This window comes from Falco peregrinus, chromosome 18, assembly GCF_023634155.1.
Source record: "Falco peregrinus isolate bFalPer1 chromosome 18, bFalPer1.pri, whole genome shotgun sequence".
Lineage (NCBI taxonomy): Eukaryota > Metazoa > Chordata > Aves > Falconiformes > Falconidae > Falco > Falco peregrinus.
The window spans coordinates 5,154,436-5,160,435 of NC_073738.1; positions in this window are offsets into that span (position 1 = coordinate 5,154,436).

Here is a 6,000-nt window from a genome sequence, read left to right on the forward strand (position 1 = left end):
CGCTGCACTTGAAGTCGGCGTTGGGCTGAGCGCGAGTGAAACCAAACACCGAGAGCAGCTCGGCTCCCTCCCCGCTGCTGCAGTTGATTATTTTTCAGCCCCCTGTGCCAGTTTTGATGATGCGACACAGATTTGGGCAGGGGGAGGTGGCGGCAGCGTTTCGGCAGCGAGCGCACAAGCATCCTGCGGCGGCAGCCGGGCCTCGGGGGCAGGCACCCACCGCGCCTGCGTGGCGTGCCCGGGAGCGGGGGTACGTGCGGGATTACGCGCTCAGCTTGACGCCAGCGGGAACGAGAGACTGACCGAGGGGCTGCCTCGCTGGATGCTTCGCCTCCTGCGTTAGCGGTTAGGAGGCACGCTAGGCAATGAGCTGCCTCCTGCCAAATGGGCCAGTCCCAGTTTATTTTGCGACCTGGCAAACCCTCGGCACGAGGTTTGCTCCCGCTGCCAGTGTCTCCCTGGGGTTTGCTGCCGGAGGATGGTATTTTCTGGGTGCTACGCAAGCCTGGCTCAAGCAGCCTTGACTCAAACCTTCCCGCTCCCAGCATGGAGTGGGAGAGGGGACTTGCAGCGTGTGGACGTGGGGACCCGGTGCAGCCCTGACTCCCGCCCAGACCGGAGTCACCTTTTCTACCAAACGCCGAGGAACCTTTGCACGTGACGCTGAATTTCCACCGCCGCACGTGGCTGTGCCCAAGTCCCCGCTTCACCCCGGCGCTGCCCCTGGGGCAGCCGGTGCTCCAGAGCCATCGCCCTGGGTGGGGGTGAGAGGCCAAGCAAACGCGGAGCTGCTCAGCCTCCCCTCACCACATTCTCACCCAGGAACAGGCGTCTTGGCCACAAGGACGCTATTGTCTGTGCCGGGCGGGGGAGCAGGAGCTGGGACCGGGGCTGAGACACGCTCTTATTTCATGCATTAACTGCGTGGGGGCGCGAGGGACGGGAAAAGCCGCTGGCGCGTGCTGTCTGCTAAAGAGCCGTGCGCCGCTGCCAGCGCTGTGCGCGTCCCGTCTTCTCTTCACTCCCAGCTCTGCCTCTTGCCATGGGATGGGTTGCTGCAGCCTTTCTTCTCCCTCCGTCCTTCTATTGCTCTGTTGCCTCTCATTTCCAAACGCTGGCCAGCTGCTGGGTCAGCGCAGGGGGGGCTCCGTGCTTCGTGTTGATCCAGTAAAGTCTGAAAAGAGACGTCAGCCACCGTCTGCCCCACCAGTGTGGGATGAGCCTCACCAGCCCGCAGGCAGCCCTGGCCCAGAGCTGCCCTCCCACCCGCTGTTACTTGGGCTGCAGGGATGGGGCAGAGAGGAGCAGTGGTCCAGGTGGGGCTAAAAACACTGGGATGCTGTGGGGGGCGGCGGGGTGAAGACGAGGAGACTTGGCCTGGCGTGCAGGTCAGATCTCCCATCCCCACTCGAGCAGCCACAGGCAACGCAGGCCGGGGTGCTTGGCTCTGGTTTGGGTTCACGGGAAGAAAAACCCCCTGAGCTCTGCTCAGCGCCGTCCTCTCTTGACCGAAGCCACCAGCTGTGCGGGAGCCATGAGCACATGCTGGCTCGGGTCCGCAGGACATGGGCTGCCGTGTCGGCAACCTCCTCGCTCTTGGCCTTGATTGTGAGATTCAGGGCTCAAAACCTGCTTTGTTCAGCATTGGCTCATCCCAGCTCCTGCTAATCCTGAAAATCCACCCGCTCGCACCCAAACCCAGGAGACCGGCCGGGATTGGTGCCAAAACCTCTCCAGGCTAAAGGGACCGGCGAGGGACAGAGGTGGAAGGGCACGTGCCCGTGGCTACCGGGTATGGCAGTGGCAGAGGTGGAAATGAAGCATCTGGGGCTGACTGCGTGGCCGCTGGACCAGGCTGCTCCTGCTGGAAAGGGCCGTGGGACAGGGTGGGATCTCTGCTTCCCGGACCCATCCCTGCTTCTGGCTGGGGGAAGATGCCGTTCGGGATGTGCTGTCCTCCGCCGCTCTCCAGCTGCCTTCCCTTCCCGCTCGGCAACCCGGCTCTGCTCATTTGCTCCAGTCATGCAGAGAAAGTGTTTTTCTAAAAGGCAGATTTCTTGCAAATGGCTGGAATTTCTCTTTGCCCCTTTCCAGGAGCTCTGGGGAGGCCGGGGAGGAAGGAGAGGCAGCGGGCTCGGAGGGCAGCGCTGCTCCCCGGGAAGCCCCCAGCCCCGTCTCGCCCCCGCGGCGGAAGGGCAGGGATCTCGGCGCTGGCCCTCCCAGGGCTGGAGCGCCCTGAAATTCCTCGTGGCAGCTTTGAGCGAGCACATCTGGTTTTAATAAATTATTTGCAGCTTGAACTTGCCTGACTTTTAAGGGCTGCAGAAGAGAGAGCAGCAAAGAGCTCTGAGAGCCCCAGTGTGGGGCGCCCACAAAGGGACCCCCCACCCCCTCTTTGCAGTGCTTGGAGCCAGTGGAGTTGGGCAGGGGGGCGAGGGGGGGGTCTGGGGCTGCCCAAAGCCCTGGAGGGTCCCCAGCAGCTGGCAGAGCCCCGTCTGCTCCTCGCAAGAGCTGAGGGGACGGTCGGTTTGGAGGCAAGGAAACGGCCCTTCTTTTTGGCCAGGATCCTTCTGCCCGCAGCTGGGTGTCGAGCAAAGCTGGGGCTGAGCTTAAACACGGCGTTTCTGTGCTCAGGCGAGGAGCAAACCACAGCGCAGGCGAGGGTGCCTCCCCGACACCCCCTGCTCGGTGGGGCCCCAGCCAGCGGCAAGACCCCTCTCCCAGCACAAACCCCATCAGTGCTTGGCAAAACCAAACCCTCGGGACCATCGGCATCACCCGGGTGCCCGATGGAAGAGCTGAGCCCACCCATCGTTTCCCCACGCTCAGCCTCAGAGGGAAGGCTGCAAATGCAAACTGGTGCTTCGGGGCAAGCCCCCCACTGTACCCCCATGCAGGTTCCCCGCTGTGCCGGGGGGAGTGTCAAGCCCCACGTCCCTGCCAGGGGGCTGCCAGCCACCCCTCGCCGCCCAGCGCAGAGCCTGGCGGTGGGCTCTGGGGGGAAGCCCTCTCCATTGCTGGGCCTGGGGCTGTCCTGGCTGCTCCCCGCCTTGTCTCCGGCTCGAGGAGAGCGACGTGGCCTTCCCCTGCTGCCGCTGCCGGCGCGGGGGAGAGAGGAGCCAGCAGACGCCAAGACAGCCTCTTCCCTAAGCAGTGACCTCAGCGCGGCGGCGCCTGCCAGGTGGGTGTTGATCTTGGCCCAGCTGGTCCTGTTCGGGGGCCAGGATGAGGCCGAGGCGGCGCGGCCGGAGGGCTGAGCTCGTGGCAAAGCCTGGCAGGTGCTGCTGGACCCCGGCGTGTGGGCAGCCCCCGGCTGCGACTGCCACAGCAAAGCAAAGCCCGTGGCACTGGCAGCCCCTCCACAGCTGATGCTTGCTGGCAGGGCTTTGACCCGCCCAGTCCTGAGAGCCATGGGATGCAGGGAACACCCTTGGAAAAGCACAATTGAGCAGGACGTGCAGCCTCCCTGGGCACATAATGTACCTCCATGTCAACCCTGGGGTCTAAAATAGACCCTTTGGACCTGCTGGTCCTCAGAGGTGGCTGATGGGTTGGTGCAAATCCTTTGGAGCATCTGCCCTCGAGGCTGGTGCTGCAGGCACTGCTCTCGTGGTCCACGGGTCCCCAGATCCTGTCCTCTAACACCTCTGGCACAATCAAACACCAAACGTGCCCCAGATCAGCTCCAAACTCAGGAACTCACAGGGTGCCCTGCTGCCACTGAGCACCCCAGCTCAACTCCAGGTTTTTCCTTCCCATCCCGAATAGCTGGGTCCCACAGCTCCTTAGTGACACTTATTTCCAACTTGTGCAATGCCAAGCATCCCGACTGACCCATTTTCTGCCAGTGCTCCCAGCCAGGGCAGCCAAAGGTGGGCAAGCAGCATGGATCCATCTCTGGAAATACTTTCCAAATCCTTCTGCAGGGTGATTTCGCCCAAGCCGATGCTGCTTCACCCTGCCCCATCGCACCCCCTCCACTGCGGCCGCTCCCCAGACGGTACGTTGCTTCAGCCAAAAACCAGCATTTTTTATTTCAAGTAGGGAACAGATACGGATGCTCTGACTGCAGGAATCGGCCGCAGATGTTGAATGTCACAAACACTGGGCAAGCCTGGGACAAGCCCACGGCTCCCCTCCGTCACCTGGTGCCAGGACTCTCCTGAGAGCGTGGCCAGCAGCGCCGTCGCCCGTCCCCTGCACACGGCCGCATCCCCTCGTCTGGCAGCAGCTCGTTAGGGCCAGAGAGGTCAGACAGCCTGGAAACGTCCCAGGGGAAGGGAAAAATGCATTTCCTCCCGATCCACTCCGACGAGTAGCAACTCAACTGGTACTAAACTGGATTAGGAGGAGAGTAGGCGAGGAGCTGTTGGCCGGCGTTGGAGGAATTAATTGTTAGGGAGTGCTAATTATCTTCTAATCGCATGCAGCAAAGGGGCCTCCAAGACATGGGATGAACCAGACTGGGGGGCGGCGATGCTCCGTGGGACCCGACGCCTTTTGTCTCTGCTGTGTCCCCTCCTTTGGATGGGATTGAACTCCTGGGAAAGGGATGTCAGTTTTCTCTGGGATGGACGGAGGGTCCTGCTCATGGGACTTCACGGCTACATCACGTCTGGCTGCCAGTGCCCTGGTGGGCAGCATCCCCCAGGAGTGGTCGCCAAGGTTCAGGGATGGGAGCGAGGATCTGGGCAGCTCCCTCCTCTCCTCCAGGCTGTTGTGCTCACTCCCCATGGGCAGCCCCCGGCATGCGTCCAGCCGTGGAGGGTGAGCAAGGCTGCTCTCCCAGCGCTGCCTCAATTAAAAAATAATCCCTGGCTTAAAAATAATCAACAGCCCAGATGCTCATGTGCTTAATTGGCACCCCACCCCTCCACCCCGACCCCGGAGGGTTTGCATCCCCAAAGCCCGTCCTGGCAGGTCCTTCCTGCCTTGCTGGGAAACAACGGATTCATTTATTTTTGCAAGAATGGCCAAACAGCACGTGGCTGGCTTACACCCGTGTCCCTGCGTCCTGCCATCTCAGGGCCAGATCCTGCTGCCCGCTCAGGGGAGCACTGCCATCCTCTTGGCCTTAGTAAAAGCATCATCTCACCTGGATCCTGCACGGCAGAACCTGTGTGGCGAGGCCTGACATGCCCAAATCCCTGGAGAGCTGGAGGAGGAAGTGAGAGGCTCCTGCATCCTCAGGGATGCTCCCGCGGGATGAGCACTGTGAGTGTCACCCTTCCCGCTCTGGAGCAACTGGATCTTTGCAGCGTGCGACGAGTGTTCCCAGCTCCACACTCGCAGCTTCCTCCGTCGCTCCCAAGAATGGTGGGGAGCCAGCTCTCCGGCAGCCGGACGATGCTGTGCCCGAGCCGTGCTGAGCCTTGCCTGAGCCGTGCTGAGCCGTGCCCAAGCCGTGCCGAGCCATGCCTGAGCCGTGCCGAGCCGTGCCTGAGCCGTGCCTGAGCTGTGCCTGAGCTGTGCTGAGCCGTGCCCAAGCCGTGCCGAGCCATGCCTGAGCCGTGCCGAGCCATGCCTGAGCCGTGCCTGAGCTGTGCCTGAGCTGTGCTGAGCCGTGCCCAAGCCGTGCCGAGCCATGCCTGAGCCGTGCCGAGCCATGCCTGAGCCGTGCCTGAGCTGTGCCTGAGCTGTGCTGAGCCGTGCCCAAGCCGTGCCGAGCCGTGCCTGAGCCGTGCCGAGCCATGCCTGAGCCGTGCCTGAGCCGTGCTGAGCCGTGCCCAAGCTGTGCCGAGCCGTGCCTGAGCCGTGCCTGAGCCATGCCTGAGCCGTGCCCAAACCGTGCCCAAGCTGTGCCCAAGCTGTGCCCGAGCCGTGCCCGAGCTGTGCCGAGCCATGCCCGAGCTGTGCCTGAGCCGTGCCTGAGCTGTGCCGAGCCGTGCCAAGCCGTGCCCGAGCTGTGCTGAGCCGTGCCTGAGCTGTGCCGAGCCGTGCCAAGCCGTGCCCGAGCTGTGCCGAGCCGTGCCTGAGCTGTGCTGAGCCGTGCCTGAGCTG